The following is an 18,340-nucleotide window of genomic DNA, read 5'->3' as shown; positions in this document are numbered from 1 at the left end:
GTCTGTTAGGTTGGTCAGCTCTTACATATACTCCAGGGCTCAGCAGAAAAGAAAACCTCTCATCTAAAGTGCCTGAGATCCCTGAGCCTAATATTCTCATAATATTCAGTATTTTCCTTCTTTTTCATCTCTATCAAAGCTGTATTACATTTTATCATGCAGGAAGCACTCAACAAACACTGATAAATGGAGGAAAAAGATTAATGACTCTGAATTTCCTATCTTCTTATTATAGTATTTCTCCTCTGTTAAAAATTTTATTCACCTAACGTAATTTGCTTAAACCACACTTATCATTTTGCTCAGACTCTTAAACTAATATCATCTATTTTTTAAAACATGCTTTACCATCACTTTATTAATATTAAATGATTTGTTCTAAATAACAAGAAAATCAGCTTTCTCTTCAAACACTGTAGGAAGTCTCCAAAATTTACATAATAGCTAACTTTTAGAAATGAAGAGATGATACACAAAGTCTACTGTCTTTACTAAGTGATAATACCGCATTTCCCTTAACAAATGTTTGCCAGATTGATATTTTACTGCTCTTCTTTGACAAAGAAATAGTGATAACCACAGAACTGCCAAGCTTTGGTACTGGTATTCCTAAAGCTAGTTCCTTCACTTCTACAAAGTTCCTCAGGAACAAAAGATACTGGACATTTCATAGGCCAGTGGGGATGGAGAAAAACTGAATGAGGACGAACAGAAACCAACCTTCTAGAGTAAAACAACCTAGCAGTCACAAAGACACAGATTGACATTTTCAAAACTAAAGAGTCTTGGCTTCAGTATTTGTATAGCTCTCATGTATGCTCCTCATCTCAAATCTATAGTGCCTGAGCGTTCTTTATGGTCAATAGATAGTTTATTGTCCTGAAATTTAATATTACAGGCAGACAACTGATACTAAAATGTTCTCTATATTGACTTATTTTCTCTGAAAAGTGAAAAATTCCAGTGTGTTGTCCCTATTGCCAAGTCAAAGCAACTATGCTCAATTTTCTTCCCTTTATTCAGCTCTATTAACCTCCTACACAGGAACATGCTTGGGTTTTTGATGAGCTCTTCTGATGACAGAATGTGAAGGGAGCAGTGAACCAGCATATTCTCTTGGGTGCCTGGTCAACCTTCCTACCTCAGTTCAAATGTCAATTGCTCTGGGAAGTCTTTCCAGATCCCACTCACCTTCCAACATAGACAAGGTCTGAACGTGTTGCCATAGCTCTCTCTCTTACCATCCTGGACTTGACCTTTGTAGCACTTACCACAATTTCAACTAAATCATTCATGATAATAGATGCACTGCTTAATGCCTCTTTATTTCCATGATTTTGCAAGTGCTATGAAGTCAGAGGCTCCTTCTGCCACATTATGCTCCATATATATACCAGGATCCTACGGACATTTGGTGTTGACAATTATATATAGTGAATAAACAAAATTAATGCCTTAATGAAGCTGGTCTTTTGAAAACTGCAGAAAACATCAGAACAATTTAGAGACCCACTTAGAAGATCCCAACCTCAACGACAAATGAAAAAATTAACACAAACAATAAAAGCCATCCATGGGCTAAACATTTTATATATATATATATATATATGTATCATCTTATTTAACCTTCACAATAACTCTTAAAAGTAAGTGTGTTTATCCCCATTTTAAACCTGAGGAAACCAAGGTATGGAGAACTTAAGTAACTTTTACAAGGTTCTAAAGAGAGGGGCTTGGAAATCATGCATTTCTGACTCTCAAGCTTATTCTCTCTCTTTGTTTCTCATTAACATATGTTTTATTACTATATTTTGTATTCTCCTACATGTGTATTTATTATTTTCAGTAAAGATCATTTGTTTAATATAGTACTTAATTACATTAATACTTAAATCCTAACATGATGTGTAATAATTTTATGTAAATAAATTTGGTTAAAAAATAAATTCAGTTTAAAAAAAGGAGAGAAAGGGGAACATTGATTATTCAATGTATACACTTCTGCTTTATAAATGAAGAGCTGTTGAAGTTGCCTTAGTAGTAAAATCTTAAAAAAAAAAAAAATTAGAAAAGAAAAAAGAAATTGCCTTAGTAGAAGATAATAGTACCTTGGGCCCAGAACTCTGGATGTGGAATTTATCTGATATATAAACATAAGGGGAAGAAAGCTGATATAAGAAACTGTATTGAATCCCATATATCAAATCTTAATATGATTCATTGATAATAATTACTATCCTTAATATAGAGAAATATAAAAAGAGAAATATGAGAGAAATGTATTAGAGTCCTTAGTATTTTTAAAGAATGTAAAATACCTTCATTATGTCCACTTCTTATTAAGGATTCACAAATAGAATGTCTAACCTATTTTATGGTTTCAAAATATACTATTACCACATGTAATCTTGTGCCTTAGTACTTTAAGAAGAATGTAACTTGAAAATTCTTTTTAAAAATACCTATTATGTTTTCTTGAAATATCAACTTGCTAGTACAAGTATTCTATACTAATGAGCTCTACCATTTTATTTTACCTCATGGATGTTTTTAGAGAAAGAACCCCCAGTCCTATCCACAATTTACACATGAAACAGACCTAAAGAAGTTATAAGACAGGTGTGATCAGCTACACAGTGTCACCACCATGGCTAAAATAAAAAATGAGAACACTCAAGTACAAGACTGAGAAATTCCTTAATAAAAGGCAGCATATGCTATGCTATATGCTGTAACCCAGCCATGTCACTTTGGACATGTCACTTCAGTTCTTGAGAACTTAATTTTTGCTTTATTGTGGTATGAATACTGAACATGAGATCTACCCTCTTAACAGGTTTTTAATTGTACAGTACAATATTGTCACTACGGTTAACAATATCGCACAGCAGATGGCTAGAAATTCCTCATATAACTAAAATCTTATACCTGCTAATTAGCAAACAGGGAGCTGTTAATCAACAACAATTTAATATTTATTTTGAGGAAACAAAGTGTGCTAGCGTGTGCCTTTTAAGATTCCTTCTATGCCTTTATTATTTCATATGCAGGCACAGAGTAATTTTCAATGGTTCTTGAACTTACCCTTGCAACAGTAACTTCAAACACTGCTCTCATGTTCGATTGTTTCTTCTAGGTCCATAAAGCACACTTATGCAGTTATATATTCACTTATTAATCAAGCTTTAAACTCTGTCCTATTAATATGTTCTGGTGTAGATTTAAAGAAAATATAGAAAGTAAAGTAAGAACTGGTTACCAATCTGACTGCTAGGAATGTACCTTACATTTCTACCTTTATGACCAGAACCAGAAGTCACAAAATGATATTTAAAGTACATGCTGTTTTTTAAAGATTTTATTTATTTATTTGACAGAGAGAGAAACAGAAAGAGAGGGAATGCAAGCAGAAGGAGTGGCAGGCTCCCCAGGACCCTGGGATCGTGATGGGAGCTGAAAGGCAGATGCTTAAGGACTGAGCCACAGGTGCCCCAGAGCTGTTATTCCTTTGACCAAAAAAAGGACTACTGAAATCAAACTCAATAGGTATTGCCATCACTCTAAAAATTATAAAAAGTTGCAATATACACCTGCTGTTTTCTTCTTCCATTCTAAGTAGAGCTACTGAACACCTCATAATTTATCACACTTTTGTTCTTATGGGCAGATCTTTAATTGAACTTATAACAAACAAAACTTGAGTTCATGTTCGCTAATTATGAGCCACAATGTGCTGGTTAGTTACTTTTCTCTACTGACCTCTTTCTCCTCTTATAAACAAACTTCATTCACTTTAAATATGTTTCCTGATTAAATTTACCTCTACTTTTCATACTTAAATTTTTAAGAAGCCCAAACCAAGCCTTCCGTTGCTCCTGTTTCATATGGGTTTGGTAGAGAAGACCTTTGTCAAGCTGACGCTTTAGATGAACTTGTGAGAGAAGAGACCTATTCAGAGCAGAGAACAAAACTAAGAAAGTTTATGGGGACATAAACTGGATGGTGAACTTTTCAATTCTTCATAAATCAGTTTCATTGTATGGTTTTGTTTTAACATTATGTTAAATTCAAAGACATCAGGCACAGTCCCTTATTTAAATGTTAATAGCCAGTAAATTTCATTTTTTATTACTATTTTACTGACCTCAGCTTTTACACATTGATATATATGAGTTAGTAATTCCTAAAAACTACCGAACAGTGAGTTACTAACTTTACTAAGTATATAATAAACTAGAGTTAGTAATGACTAATTATTCATAGCCAAAAGTTAAAAATTCTCATGAAAGAATTTCCAGCAAGTTAGGGGGGACCTCTTACGCTCAGACAACAAATGGTAACCAAGCAGGAAAAGTCAAATGGTATTTATTTACTCTGTCACAGTAATTGTACTTCAAGGAATCTGTGCTACAGAAATCACCAGAAAATGAGACAAACTTCACATTACTTATCCTAGAAAAATATGACAACCCACATGGATAAGGAAATGTTTAAGTAAATCATAATGTGTCACTCCACAAAACACTGTACAATATTTAAAATGAAGCTTTCAAAAAATTGAATGGCATTGGGAAACTTAGGGAGAATTACACAAACTGTATATATAGTTTAACCTTAATTCTACTAAAACAAACACGCATACACATAAAATACAGATAATATACAGAATATGTGGATAATCAAGTTAAAATATGTATGAAATAACGTCTGTGAACACTGAAATGTACCACTATGATATATAGGGTGATTTCTCTTTTGACTTTATGCATCTCTATATTTCACAAGTATTCAACATGAGCAAGTACTATAATCAGAAAGAAAAAAAAAACACCAACTTTTTAAAATACGTGTGTTCAGAATTTAGAATGAGCTGCATTGGGAGGGATGAGTAGAAATCAAAATGCAGACACTAAGGGCACCCAAGTAGGATTAAAAGAGGCTACATACATGATGAACACTGCACAGTGAGATTACTAAACCAAGGGAGAGAGACCACCACACCATCCTCTGATAAAGATACGTAGTCCCTCATACAAATAATTCATTCATTTGTAATAAAGTAAGTTAATTTCTCATTTACAAACCTAATGCCTTCTTTCATACCTCATTACTTTTGTATTGTTGCTCTATCTCAAAACTCCCTATATTCAAGGAAAAAAAACACACATACACACCACTGCAATCTCACTATCATCCAATATTCAAAAAAGGTCTCATTGAAAAATGTCTGTTCAGAGGCGCTAAGCAAATTTCATTTTGAACCCTACTGTCTGCAGACCAGCAGGCTATTTCACCAAGATACGATCACACATTTAATCAAATGCACCAAAGAAAGAAATACTCACAAAGTTTGCTTAATAATGTCAATTCAGAAAAATACAATGTTGACAGACTACTAATTTTTAGTGCTCTTTCTTCTTCAAGGATATGCAACAATGAGGAAGGGACATGGGAGTTCTTCTAATTAAGTTTTATACTAACCTTTAAAAATCTCCCAAATTATCTTCGTATGTTACTACTTATATTCAGTTGGTACTAAAAAATGAAGTCAATAGTTCCCATTTTGAATAAAAAAATAAATAAAAGTACATTAAGGAGGTTTCCCAAAGTCTACAAAAAATACTTCTAAAGCCTCATTTTATTTGAGCTGGTCAAGTGTCAGCATTAAACACTACCCATACTCTAGTTTTAATAATAATGGATCCATTATTTTGAATAATGCCTGTCATATGGGTAACATTATTATTGGACAGGTTGAAGTATATTTTCATTGGATCCTTTAGACAGCTAATAAATTGTATGAAATGTCCTATTTGATGTGCTTTTGAATATTCTGCCTCTAAACATAAGGTTTACTTAAATAAATATAGTAGCATGCCATAATGAGGATACTAACTAGTGTAAAACTATTAGGTGTCTCTAATGGATGGATTCACATCTGCAAACCCACCTTTCTGCTTTTACTTATATTTGCATTTCTTTTACAATGTATTTACTCGCATGCCACAGGTTTTTGTTTCTTCAGTTCCTTCCGGGATAATTTTTTTCTCGTGCAACCTCTCCATGTGGTTTAGAAACTTTGTTCCTTTTCAGTAAGAACCCTCATAATGTGACTGGTGGAGCTAATTCGTAAGTTAACTTAATCATGAACTCTTGTGTCCAATGGCACATCTTGGGAGCTCTGTTCACCTGGTTATGTTCAATGTCTAAATAATTTACATTTAAACCTACACATATATTTAAGAACAGTGTTCCTCTGCATTTTTAAGCATATGTAGCAAAAATTCAGCACTCTATCTGCCACCAAACCTATGTTCGGTCCCCTATTTGGAACTGTACAATCACAACTCTACCATAATATGATGGAACGGCATACGTTGCTTAAGTAAAGTAACATCTTTCAAATGTTTGGTGGCTCTACAGATATGCATTGCCTTGACAACTCAGGCAGTTTCACAGGTGTTCTTGAACCTAAAGATTTGAATCCCTTGATTTGCATGCATTTGTTGGGCCAAGTAAGTAGGGAAGCATTTTCCAAAATCGCCTTGGTCACATACAGGAAGGGACTAAAACCCATTTTTAATGGTTTTCCTAGCCAATTTTCCTAATGTCTGACCTGTCTCGGCTAACAAAGGATCACCACGGTGAACTTTCAGGTTTTAACTGCCTTTTTAATTGGGTCTTTCCTTCTTCAAGCTAACTAGGGATCTGTCCACAAAGGATCAACAATTTCACTACTGACTCTACTAAGCTGGAGAGAGTAGACTGATCTACAGCCAGGTACCAAAAATTCAGACTGTGGTCAAAGGGAAAGGATTCAGTAGGCAAAGAGAAGGAAAGGTGGTAACTGGGGTAGGGACATTCATCTGGAGAGAATCCTAGTGGTATTCAGGATGCTATTTTTTTTTTTTCCTCGATGCCTAAGTAAAGATTCTTTAGGTAAGAAACGTAATAACCTCCCAATAAATTAATCATTTTAGCCTAAAGCTAGTTGGAGGTGTCTTTGCAATTAAAAGAGATAATGAATACATTCATTTTACTAAATCTTGTAAGTTGAATTTAGGTCCATAAGATAATTGAAATGTTATAAAATATGCAGCATTTTGGAATGACTTAACTAATATTTAACTGTCACACATAAAAATTCTTGAAAATTAAAATAAAATTTCACTGAAAATACCTGTAACTCAAAAAATGATTGTGCATTATTTTAAAAGAAAACGGTTGCCTAAGTTCTTCTTCCGAAGTCAACTACAGTTAATAATATGATTAAAACTCAACAGACAAATTCAGCTGAACAAGTAAAGCCAATATGAAGAAGAAAGTCTATAGATGCACATGTTAACAGAAAACTATGTCTCAATAGACTCTCTGTCCACTCCTTGAAGTCATGATCAGTATTCTGAGTCAAGGTTCAAACAACTACCAACAGCCATTGACAGACAAATCGAGAACACTGAAAATTGGAAAAAACAGAAGACATAAATATAAACCAGTGGAGCCTTCCATTCTTGCCAGAAATAAAATCTCATACAAAAAGATGACCATCAGTCAGGACCATTTACTGTCATCCAAAAGTATCTGGAAGAGTTTTGAGGAGAGGAAAAGGGGGAAAAAATACCAAAGCAAAACAAAACAAAATAGGAGACTGTTGAAAAACGTCTTACAGGGTCAGCTGTCAATGGAATGCATTTTAGTATTCAAGTTACCCACCCATGCAGAACATCAAAAACTGGGCTTGAGTCTCTCCCCTATTCTCACAGGCTCAGGCTACTGTGGAGCCACCGGGGCTGTCTTGAATAGTAACACACTCTGCCTCTGCGGGATGCATAAACACCAACACAAGCTGATCAAACAGAAGGGGGTGTCCTTTCTACTTGGCTTTCATTTTCTTGAGTCATACTTTAAAACACTTAATTCTGGTACAATTTAGCAACTCAGCTGTCCAAGGTGCAGCTTATTTTTTCATTCATCTTTACCACCTACTTCGTTGTTGTACAGTCTTTCTGCTTTAACATAAATGCTGGATAATTATAGGTATAAGTCACCCATCTTAATAACTTCTTTTATGGGCAATTATCCTTGACATACAGATGCTAATTCCAAAATTTGGGCTTATTTATGACCCTTTCAATACTCTGGGTCTTTAAAGCAATTTGGGGATTTGAATTTTAAGGGTTCGACTATGTTTATCGCAATCTTACAAGGACTTGAACTTTAGGATTATGAATCTTTTAAAAGCATAGAAATCCTTAAATTGTGAATGTTTATGATGACTTGATTTGGTTACAACACCGCAGGAAATTCTGATGCAGTTAAAGCTTAAAGAGCTGCTGATGCCATGTGAAAAGATGATCAGGAGTTTAATTTAAAATGTCTTAAGTTAAATTGCTACTTTTATACGTGATTTAAAGGCAATCTTCAGACACAGCACTTGGTGGCTGTCAAAAATATTTTCCTGTCAGGATTATATGATTTTTAGTGGGGAATTAGTAGCAGAGCATAACATTTTAAGATTAGGATGAAAAACTCAAAACTAGGTACTTAACAAAAGGTTAAAAAAGAAGAGAGAGAAAGAACACGGGAAAGTCAAAAAGACACATGAAACCTTTCTCAACTGCTTATGAAAAGCTATTGATTTTCATAGCTCATCAAGGCCTCTTCAATTAAGAAAATGATATTTGATTTAGCTAAATTTTCTTACTAATGGTACTTAAGGACATTTCTAATAATACTGTAACTAATAGTAATAAGGACCATTCATTAAATGCTCACTCTATCAGGCGTTTTTCTATTTACTTCCTATTCCCCTCCCCAAACCAGCCATGTAGCTTTTATCACTTTTATTTTACAGCTTGAGAAGACAGTTAGGAGGTTGTGGAGGTGGGACTGTATTCAAGTGCCTCCCGTTCCAAAGGCCATTTCTGAGAAGTTCATAATAAGGGACAGTGCCCATAGATGGAGTATAACTTAGTTTCTACAATACTTGATCAGTATTAACCACAGTGGAGATGAGAAGTACTGCAACACTAATTTCATAGTGGTAGGTCTAGAAATTACACTAGCCATGGAGTATCTTCCCCCAAGATGTATATAATTTATAAATAATATACCTCTGAAGTTTTCACATAGATGTCAAAGCGCCATTTAGAAGTATTACCATTCATCAGTGAAACTTGAGCATCTAGTAAAACTAATCTCTCCGTGGAGCCTCCCTAACTCATTAGGCATATTACCGCTCACAAACAAACTGAACTACACTGTATAATTACCCCAAAGATCCTTTTCACTGAAAATAGCCTGTTGTGGTGCTTGGATAGTGATTAATAGACTAAGAGTGCAATGAGTCGTCTTGATATCACTTCAGAAAAGTGATTTCCTCCCTAATAATTCCCAAGATACATAAATATTCAATTAGGGTCTTTGAAATCTAGTTTTAATTGGGCATTCACTCTCTACCCAACTTTAAACTTAGCCCAAGCTAAGAAAGGTATTTTCTTAGTTCTTACAATTTAAAAAAAAAAAAAAAAAAACCACAACTCTTGATGGGTTTTAAAGTGGGAGGGTAAAATAAAGCCAAGATTATCTTTTATATGAAATTTTCAAATTTAACAGCATTTTAAGACATACTGTAAGGCAATGAGGTGAAACATAATTGAATCACATGGGAAGTTGATTAAAGTTTCCTGGGACCCTCCTGAGACTTAGTAAAAATAATAATAATGACAGTAGCAAATAGTTCATCTCTATTATTATGTGCCTAGAACTGTTTTAAGCACTTTACATGTCTTTTCCCTTTAAATCTTTACCAAAATCCATGAATTAAGAACAACTGTATGTCCATTAAAATACATCAGGAAATTGAGGCATTGAGAAATCCAGTATCTTACCCAAAGCCAAATAATTTATCAAACCTAGGCAAACACACAAAGTCTCTTCCCTTCGTCACCACACCATTCTGTCTCTCCAGATATGAGAATATCAAGACCTGGGGCCCAGATTTTAAATATTTCCAGTAGCTCCTCTGCTATTGTCAGCAAATCAGGCTGGAGACCTGCATTTTTAAAGTTTCTATTTCGGTAACTGGGAACCAACAAAAAACTAAAAACAAGCTTTCTACATTGGAAAAAGAATACTGAAAATGTCAAGTAATAAAATATCCAACCTACTTGTGTCTTTTTAAAGTGTGGACAGTCTTATTTTCTTATCCTAGATGACTCCTTATATGGTCAGATGGGGTACAAGAGACAGATCTTGGAAAAGTCAATACCAGTGGTTCTCAGACTCTCTGGTCCCAGGACCCTTTCACATGCTTAAAAAATGATGACATAAAGCAACTTTTTAATATGTTGGTTATAGCTATCAATATTTATGAACTAATAGTTAAACTGGGAAAATTTTAAAATACAAGAATATACAAGCACACATGCCATATGCCATCAGGGCAATGATGTCATCACAGTCCCGAGCCTTCTGGAAAACTCCAAGGTACACTTCTATAGGTATGAAAGTAAAAGACAAATAACAACATGACATTGTTCCAAAAACTTTTTCCTTTTACACATTTTCTGAAAGGGTCTCAGGGACGCACACATTTCCCCTGAACTCATTTTGAGAAGAGAGAACTACCTGCTTCACAAAATAACTGACCCACAAGTTTTACCAAAAAGAAGTACTCGATTGGGGGATTTAATTTTCCATCTCAGAAATAATTTTCACAATAAACAGAATTACCACCAACATCATTCCATTTAGATTCTTGAATAATAGGGACCAAATGTTAACTTCTTCTACTATGTATACGTAATCACTCTTATGAAGAAATTCATTAATATTAAACTAAATTTTTGTTTTCTCTGTCAATAAGACATAAGCAAGACATAAATTATTAAGATCTCTAGACTGTTATGATCAAATATAAGAACTCTCCCTCTTCACCCATTCCCTAAAACAAATGGAAAATTCTAATTAATTCTGAGTACAGTGGTTAATTCTTTCACATATTTGTTAGTACATAAGCACACTTCACAATTCTAAGAAAAATGTCATACCTGGTTACTTATGCAGTAGTACAATTAATTTTATTGGGCCACAAAAATACTCGGATGGAATGACATCAAAAGATTTTGGGAGGGTACATGCACATCTTAGGACTCATCAATGCTACCTAGAGGCACGCTCGCATTACTTTCTCACACTGGCCAATAAATAGCAATATCAAAATCACAATGAATGAAAAATGAGGATTTTTCTCCCCACTTATCAACGACAAAAATACACACATAGACAACACACACAAATGGAGATAACAAAGGGAAAATGTCAGGGGGACTTTACTCATGGTTGAATCTTTTTTAACTTATATTTTATTATAAAATAGTCTATAAAGAAATTCATTTGCATAAAAAACAAGACATAAATGTAGTAACAGTATAAGTGTAAATATGTCCTTGAAAGCAAGCAAAGGCTAAACTACAATATAGCCTCTGTCTTTAGGGTTTCTCCCTAGGTGAGCAAATCCATATTTGAATGTAATGCAAATCTAAGAAATCCAAGGGAAAATAGCCATTTGCAAAACTCAAGGAAAGATCACCTCCCTCTAATTCCAACTGCTCTAGCCATCCACACCATGCTAAATTTAGGCTGCACAGCTCAAAAATTGCTCTTTGTTCTTAAATATAAAAATCAATCAGTTTTCCTTGCTGATTTCTGGGCAAAAATGCCCCACTTGTAATAGGAACTCTCACTCCTACTCGGTAGTCCTTTTCAGAGTTTCAGCCAGTGGTTAAAGTGGTCCAAATGAAATATGAAATAGAACTGAGTTAGCATCGTATTATTTGACTATCTTCAATCCGTCTGCTTTTATAACATTTTTAAATCTCTTGTTTAGGATTTGCTAGGCTGTATCTCACCAAAGAATTAAAGGTAAATCAAGACCATAAAAAAAATTGTCTTTCTTAATTACTAGAAACAATGCCAGCCACAGTAGCTGGAGCCAGCACATCTCATACTTGCTATTATTCCCCGTGGAAAGGAATATTTAAATCTCCAAACTGTAAGAAGATCATTAAGAAAACCTTCCATTCATATTTTTGAGGAGAGCTCTCAATCTGAAGGATAATCACACCAAGCCACTTAAAATGAGACATCAAAAGCATTTACCCATCAGGCAAATCACATGCTGATTTATCACTCTTCAGGCCAGGGATGCCCGATTCAGCCTAACAGGTCTAAGAAATATTTGCATATTTCACATAAACCTTTATACTAATCACTCCTCCCCTCTGAGTTTATAGAAATAGTCCAGACAACCATATACACCAATGGAGCAGGTTATTGAATATTTAGAGATACGGAAGTGCTATGGAATGGCATTCAAGTACTCTGACACATTCACCTTCAGCTAAAGACAGCACAATACGCTGACAGACACAGTTCTAATGACATCAGGACCTGTGGAATGTATGACTGCTAGGAAACACATGCTGCTAGGAAACAAAGAACAGATCTGATCAAATCTTCTATTGTAAGGACTGGGAATCATTGTGATTATATCTTCTAAAATGAGAGGACAAGTGTTCTTTTATCTTCAGAAATATTTACAAATGTAGAGATTGTAACACATACCCTCTAGAAATGAGACAAATACATGAAGCTAGATTCTCATAAATTAAATCACAATTCTCTAAGTTTTCTATTAAGATGACAGCCACTACCAATAGTGCATAAAAATATAACTTAATCAAAGTCAAGCATCAACGATTCTGTATTCCTTTTTTTATCAGCTTAAGCTTCTTCAAGAAGTCAAGATCTTAAAAAAAGATCTAGAAATTATATTATCTAGAAAATAAGTACCATTTCACATTACAGTGCTATACTTTTAAAAACAAAATAGAACATAGTCATTTGCACCAAACACCGAAGCGGTCAAAGATTAACCACAACTAAGGAATTTAGTAGCTTTTAATTATTGAAACTGAAAAGCAGTTTAGCTTTTTAACTTTTTAAAATCTGTTTATCTTCGTACATTATTTAACTCATGCTTTGATTACAAAACAAAACAAACAAACAAAAAAAGAGTGAAATGAAGTTGTGAGCTATTTCAACAAAAATATCCTTTTAGCTCCTACACAAATTACTCGAAAACCTCTTGGTGCTGCTATAAAAGAACTGACAATTCTATCTATAATCCACATACAGACAAACTGGGCACCAGAACTCCAGGTCATTCAGTACCATTACAGACTGAAAAACGTATCAGGGAAATCTGGCTAAATTCTGTTTAATCTCATAGGGAAATGAAGAACATTTTCTAAGTGAAAAATTACTAAAGAAGTGTTTCTTTGTAGATTCTACAATGACATTCTTTAACTAGTGTCGATAGCCCAGATGATACTGAATTAGCAGACCGCCTATTTACTTCAGAGCAAAACACAGAAGGCATTTTTTTTTTCCTTCCTGCCAGAGTCTATGCGTCTCCTCATTTCCCCAGCAGCTGGCTGGAAGGATGTAAAATCAGAGGTGCAAGAAGGCTTCTACTTCCTAGTGAGTAATCCACCCAGGAAAGTAAACACAACAGACACCACCAGGTTGGGCTCTAAAGGAGAGTGTGGCAGGGATGCTTACACCGTTATTTACAATGTGCTCCAACTACCGCAGGCAGGATCACTGAACACAGGGAGGAGACACCCAGAGGTGGCTCTCACACCTAGAGTTCGCCCGATTGCTAGGATATCTCTGGGCCATAAATAAGGCAGCTCTAGCAGAGTGAGCGAAGTGACCGGAGAATTCCAGAGACCAGGGGTTATGATGGCTTGACTCGGTTCGAGCAATCTGGTCTAGAGATGAGTGTCCTATCCCTTGGTCCTCATCAGGGCCAATCCGGGGTGCGTCGAGCGCTGCACCAGAGACACGCGCCGCACTCATCTCGCGGAAGTGCTCCTCACTGGGGAGAGGTGACACTGTGAGGCTTCCTCGCAGCCCTTATGGGGCCCCGCGGCCTCCTCCAACCAGATTTTCTAGTTAAGCGGATCCCAGGCGATTTCGATAAGCAAGCTCTCAGCTCAAGGAGCATCAGCTCTACCATCTCCACAAATATCTCCCGGCCATCCCCGGAGCGCACAGGAACGCGCACACACTGTCACGCACACGCCGACCGCACAGCCAGCTGACCCTGGTAGCAGAGGTCGCCCCCACCCCTACATCGACACCCACCCACTTATAGCTGCGGGGCTGGCACGCTTAGCCCCTCAGCTCCGACGGGGGACCAGGGGCGGGGGCGCGGTGGCACTGACGCTCCGCTGCAGCCCGAGCGTCCCCTTCTCCCGGTGGAAGCTCCCGGGCGCCTGCCCTCCTACCTGTAACCCAGTCGACCGCGGACACCACCGCTCGTCCTACCCCGCCCTGGCATCCCAGCTGCCCGGATTCGTGCAACACCGTCCCCCGCCCCGTGCCCACTCCCAACACCGCGCCGCCCCGGGCCACCCACGAAAGTAGCAGCATCCTCCAACCAGAACCGCCTAACAAAGCCTGGGCAAGCAGCTCTTAACCAAACTGCCGTGAAGGGGACACCACGGGCGGGGTGCGGAGAGGCAGCACGGCTATACGACTCCGAGGCGCGACCTGGGCAAATGCGGCCCCTACGGATGCTCCAGGCAGGCGTCTGGGCAGGAGCTCGCCGCCCCTCGGTCCCCATCAGCCCAGAGCCCAGCTCTCACCCGGTCCCTGTCTGCTGTTCAGCCCGCTCCCGCCTCCAGCGGCACCAGCTCGGGCCGACGGAGAGAAGGCGCCCCCTGGTCTGTTTTCAGCCCCCGCCAAGCGATGACACCGGGGTGAGAGAGGAGGGAAAATTCCCGGCGTGGAAATTCCAGTTTCTATTCCCAGCGTGCCGGACTGTGAACGCGCCGGCTCTGCTCTCCCCTCCATCCCTCTCGGCCGCCAAATCGCCCAGTTGCTGGAAAAACCTCGAACCCGTGCCAAACCCCGGTGCCCACCAGCCAGGAGGCTCCCTTCCCACCCCGCATCACGATCGGATGAGTGTGTGTGCAGGCGAGTGTGTGAGGGCGAGTGGGAGTGGGTAGGTGAGTGTGCGCGTGAAGCCCGCACCCCCTGAGCTGCCCGCCCCGCGGACGCCACCGCCTGCGCGGGGCCGGGGCCACCGCTATTAGCAAGAGTGAGAAGAATCAATTACCTTCCGCAACCGCCGGTCCCTGCGATCGTCCCATCAGTTGCTCAACAACCTGCAGCCGGGGGCAGCGTCCACAATCCAGCCATGGAGCCCGGGGGCAAGAGACCGGCCGGCCCCGGGGAAGGCACCCCACCACACGCGGCCAAGAAGGATACCAAAGCGCAGAGCAGGCAGCAGGAGGGTGGAGAAACAACAACAAAAAGTCTCTCCTTCCCACCCCCCCTTTCTTCCACTACACAGCCATGGAGAAAGGGCAAGGGGAAAACAAGAAGAAAAGACCCAAATGCGTGTCTTCCTTGACGTTTCTCTCGCTCCAAACACACCGAGGGGGTCGAAACGGAGCCAAGAGAGAGGAAGGTTCAAATGTGTCTCCCAGTCCACAGTTGCACAACTTCGGAGTCAGGCTCCGTCTCCAGCAGCAGCCGAGAGACCCGAGCGGCGGCTATTAACATGCGGCAGTCATCACCGAGGCTGCTTCTCCTGCTGCTGCCGCCGCTGCCGCCGCTGCCGCCGCCGCTTAAGGAAAGACGCCGCTGGAGAGACCAAAAATCTTCCACCATCCCCCAGCCGATCTTTATATCCAGTTCTCCCACCCCACCCCCTTCTCTTTCTTCTTCTTCTTCTTCCTCGTCCTCCCCTTTCCGCTTGGGAAAGGGAGCAATGGAATAGGTAGGGGGAGCCGCGAGAGCCTGGGGTGGCTGCTTCTCCGCCAAACCCGCCTCCTGCTGCCGAGGTTTGCCCCCGGCGGAGGGTCTCCTCTCGCGCCCGCAACCCGCGCCGAGAGCCGGAGCGAGGGCCACGCAAACTCCTTCCCGGGTGCACGGTGGGGGCGCGCGGGTGGAGCGGGCGCCCGGCCGCTGAGGGCTGCGTCCCGGGGGTCGCGGAGCCCGGAGCCCGCGGGGTGGCCGATTAGCTGGCCGGCCGGGCCGGGCGGCCGAGGGCATGTGGGAGCTTCATCGCGCGGCCCCGAGCTCCGCGCCGCCGCCGCCGCCTCTTCGGTTCTTTCTCTTCTTCGACTCTCCGAGAGCGAGCAGGGCTCTGGCGCTCTCCACACACGCACACTCACACACGCGCACACACGAGCGAGCTCCTGCCAAAGCCAACCGTGCAGTCAGCGCGCGCGCACACCCGGAGAAAGAGGACGGAGGCAAAAAAGAGAAGAAAGAAAGGGGAGGGGGCGAGTCACAGGCGGCGGCGGCGGCAGCTGTCGAAGCGGAGGCAGCGAGCAGTCCGGGGAAGAGCGGCGGCGGCGGCGGCGGCGCCCACCCGGGCCAGCGGCAGCATCTGCATCCCCGCTCTTGGGAACTGGGGCGAGAGGTGCGGGGCGAGCAGGCGACCCGGCGACGCGCCGAGAGCCGGTCGGAGCGCGGGCGCGCGGGGGCCGTGCAGCCTGCGCGCGGGAGACGCAGCCGGGGCCCGAGCCGAGGCCAGAATGAGCCGCGGGCCGGCGAGCGCCAGGAGCGCCGAGAGCCGGGGAGGGGGCTCGCGCGGGGCGGGGGGCGGGGAGGGGGGAGGAGGGTGGCAGGTAAAACCCGGATCTGGAGTGCACGCGGGCTCCGCCGCGCGGACTCCACCTAGCTGCTCGGAGAACGCTTGGAGGTGGGAAGGCGAGGGCTGCTCCGGGAGGCTTCCCTTTCAGGGTTTGTTGAACAAAGGGTACCTCTCCTCCCGGCTTGGAGGCACGCTTCTCCCTCAGTGTCTCTCTCTCTCTCTCTCTCTCCCCCCGTCTCTCTGTCTCTCTTCCTCCTCCTCCCTTCCTCTCTCCCTTTTTCTTTCCCTCCACTCCACCCCAGGTAAGTAAGTAAACGTCAGACTGAAAGTCCTGCCACTGTCTCTTATTCTAGGTGCAGATTAGTCCCTATTTTCATTATGCAGGTACCGAGTCCCGGTGCGTTTTCTGCCTTTGGTCCATTTTATGTGCCTTCAAACTTAGCTCAACGTGCAAGTTCATGAAGACTTTAAAGTATCCTGTTATACAGACAGAGGGATTTAGTGAATTTATCTCATAATCAGTAAAAATGACCGTAATGGATATAGAATGGTGCCAGTTCCAAAGCAATGCCTTCTGATGGAGGGGAAAGTCTGCTCAAGTTAACTGAGTGACCTTGGTCCATTACTGAGCCCTTTTGCGCTTTCTTTGTAAATGAGAGAGAGGAGTAAGCATGTAATTTATAAGGTCTCTTCCTGCTCTAAAATTTCATGATCTGAAAAGACTAAGGTTTTATTTTCTGTATCAGTAAATTCGAGTTAAAATTATGAGAGAAACTAAGATTTATTATATGCCTTCAACAAGCACATTATATCCAAATTGTATTTGGATGCATATATTCAGGATGATCTAATGCCCTTCCAGAGCTCTTTGGGAGGTGTAATCAATCCCAACACATCTGAAAAACCTAAAACCTCATTAGAATTAACAGACCCTACCCAATACAAGGGATTATCAATATCTCATTCGTTCTTCATGCTCAGTTCTAGTGCCAAATGCTCCAGAAAGCCTTTTCTCACCAACCCCAATCAAAATAATCACCCCTTTTATTATAGTCCCATAGCACTTTGAGGGTATATCTACAATAACACCTATTTCATTTTTTTCTTATTCTTTTAAAATAAGGAGTTGCTTGTCTTTATATCTCCTCAGATTATAGGATCTTTCTTAAATGCAGATTCCAAATTTTAATCATCTGTATAACATAAGATTACTATGTATCCACAGTACACTGTAATTAAAAAAAAAATAGGAGGGGGATTTCCTAATATTTCTGAATTCTGACCAACCAGATGTCCACACACTTAAATTAGGCTACTTAAAGTTGCCTAATATAAGACATCCATAAACTCCCCTGATTACGTAAAGAAAATGTAAACTGACATCTGAAATCATTTGTTACTTAAAGAATTTTAGAAATAGATTCTAGCTAATTTGACAAAAGGAGGTAAAATGGAGACTACCCAATTCATCTCCCAAATGGATATATGTAGAAAAGAAATAAAATAATAAAATGTGGAATGAATGATGCTGTATAGATATTAAATGTTATTAGGGATAACAGCAGACATAAATAAATAGTACCTACAGACCAATTTTTAGAATCAGTCTTATCATATCTTGACAGGTCTGGAAGGATATGGGAGAGGAATTCAAATTAATTG

At 40.1% G+C, this 18,340-nt stretch overlaps 1 protein-coding gene across 21 annotated transcripts in view; it reads right to left on the bottom strand.

The window, feature by feature from the left end:
• Window positions 1-16,011, bottom strand: part of ADGRL3 (adhesion G protein-coupled receptor L3) — an 827,333-nt gene extending 811,322 nt beyond the window's left edge. For 20 of the 21 annotated variants that reach the window (XM_032334435.1, XM_032334436.1, XM_032334415.1 and 17 more), the window contains exon 1: window positions 15,191-16,011. The gene's annotated coding sequence lies outside the window, so the exon portion shown is untranslated. Of the gene's footprint in view, window positions 1-14,717; window positions 15,163-15,190 lie in introns of those variants that run through there. The other variant, XM_032334416.1, reaches the window with a different exon arrangement.
• Window positions 16,012-18,340: the final 2,329 nt, after the last annotated feature.

This window comes from Mustela erminea, chromosome 2 (assembly GCF_009829155.1).
Source record: "Mustela erminea isolate mMusErm1 chromosome 2, mMusErm1.Pri, whole genome shotgun sequence".
NCBI lineage: Eukaryota > Metazoa > Chordata > Mammalia > Carnivora > Mustelidae > Mustela > Mustela erminea.
This window is presented reverse-complemented; position numbering and strand designations above follow the sequence as displayed.